This window comes from Tupaia chinensis, unplaced genomic scaffold, assembly GCF_000334495.1.
Source record: "Tupaia chinensis unplaced genomic scaffold, TupChi_1.0 Scaffold000052_1, whole genome shotgun sequence".
In the NCBI taxonomy this organism is placed as follows: Eukaryota; Metazoa; Chordata; class Mammalia; order Scandentia; family Tupaiidae; genus Tupaia; species Tupaia belangeri.
This window is the reverse complement of record NW_006159510.1, coordinates 4707601-4709652: the sequence shown is the minus strand read 5'-3', so window position 1 is coordinate 4709652 and position 2052 is coordinate 4707601.

Here is a 2052-nt window from a genome sequence, read left to right as displayed (position 1 = left end):
AAAAAAAAAAAAAAAAAAAAAAACATTTGTTCAGTACCCCTGGAAGTAGAATCTAATCTGTAAATGTATTACTACTAATCATGGCAAAGACATGTATGGGACAGAAAAAGACTTAGGAGAACAAATTTACAAAGCCTGTGTAGATTTAAGGTGTTTAAAGTCCATGATATTATTGTATGATTTGCCTAAAGGTGTTTTGTGGGAAGACTTGTCTTCCCATGTGTTACTAAGGCAGCAGCAGTGTCACTGTCAACTCCATCCGCTTTTGTGGCACTAACACTCTTCAGTTCCTTGGTCTTCCTGGGTGAGCTTCATCTCAATCACAGATTCCACTGTGCTGGGCTCCACTGTCTCTGAACCAGGGCCTGGAAACCTTCTATAGGAATGGAGGAGCCACTACTGGGCTCCCTGTCCTTCACTGTCTGATGTCCAAAGTCTTGAAAACCATTGTTCCGTATAATTGGTTTTTTTTTCCCCTCCAGTGTTTTAGCTGTTTCAGGTGCAAAGGTAAATCTGGTCTCTGTTACAACACCTTGTCTAAAAGCTTAAGTCCAAGGTAACATGTTAAGATGCTGTGTAGCACGACAGTTAAGGGCATCAACTCAGAAGACAGCATACCCATGTTCAAATCCCAGGTCTGCCACTTAGCTTTGTAGTCTTCTCCAAATACCCTTTATCCTTAGTTTTCCCATCTGGGAGAGAGGGGGTGGTAGGTAATAGTTTCTGCCTCACAGTGTTTTCATGAAGAATAATGAGCCAACATATCCAAAGCCCTTGGAACAGTGCCTAGTATAGTAAGGCCATACTAAAAAAAACAGCTGTTATTTGAGCCAAACACATTGACCCTTGACATCTCATAAAAAGTGCACAACAGATGGACAGAAACTAGAAAATGACAAATATTTTTCCAACCTTATTTCCTGGAGGACTCAAACAACAGAATCACTGTTTCCTGTTCTTTTTGTTTTTTTTTTTTTTTGACCATCCCCTTTATCGTACTCAAACAAAACTGCATTACAACTGATTAACTTTCTACTAAATACCTGGAAAGGCCAAACAAAGTGTTTCTGAGGATGATAAGAAAAGGGAGAAATTACTGTGGTGCTCTTTCCTGCCATACATCTCCCTTCCTTCAAAGAAGAAAGGAACAAACTGCTGTCATCTGTACAGATAGGACGATAGCCTTCTTTCTAGTAGGGAACATAAGTTAGGGAGCCCCAACTGCCACCCTCACTGGGCAGCTGAGTCATGCTCAACCCCAAACCACCCCTGGTCAGCATCAGAGTCTCAATGCAAAGTCATTGTTCAGACTTTTGAACAACACACATTTCCCCTGAAGTGAAATTATCTTCAAATACAATTAGCTCAGAAGATTTCATTTCTATGCTGGTTCAACTTTTTAAACAATGTATGAGGATTAATAAGCTTTTCCAGTGTGAAAGCAGGCATTTTCCACAGGCTACTCATCCAACTATCCCTTGATTTTTGGAGCCATAGAATTCTCACGTGCTAAAGTAATCAGAAATAAAGACGTGTTTCTTCTTTCCTTTTGCCACATGTAAGTTGAGTTTCTACTAGCCTAGCCTCAAATGTTCTTACATTTCAAACTCAAGGAGTTGTCCAAAATCCAAGAGAATAGAAGCACGTGTAAAAAAAGAAACAGACTAAGCAAACAATAACAAAGAAAAACAAACATGAATTTTACTTGCTCTAATTTGGCACACTGCTTAGAACTATTTAATAGTTCGACAATTAATAAAATTACTATTGAATCTTTAAAAAAATTACTACTGGGACCAGCAGTTAGCATAATGGCTATGTTGCTGGACTCCCATGTAGTCGACCGCGGTTCGCATCCCGGACCCAGTGACTTAAAACTCATGCCCGGCACATGTGCGTGGATGCCCAAGATCCTGAGAGGAGAACGGAGGAGAAGGGATTGCGGCATGGTCATCCCCCCTGGGGGTGATTTCTCGCTTTCTGTCTCTCTGTCTCTGTCTGTCTGTCTGGCGAGTGCAAGCACCCTATAGCAAAAACCTCTCAAAAAAAAAA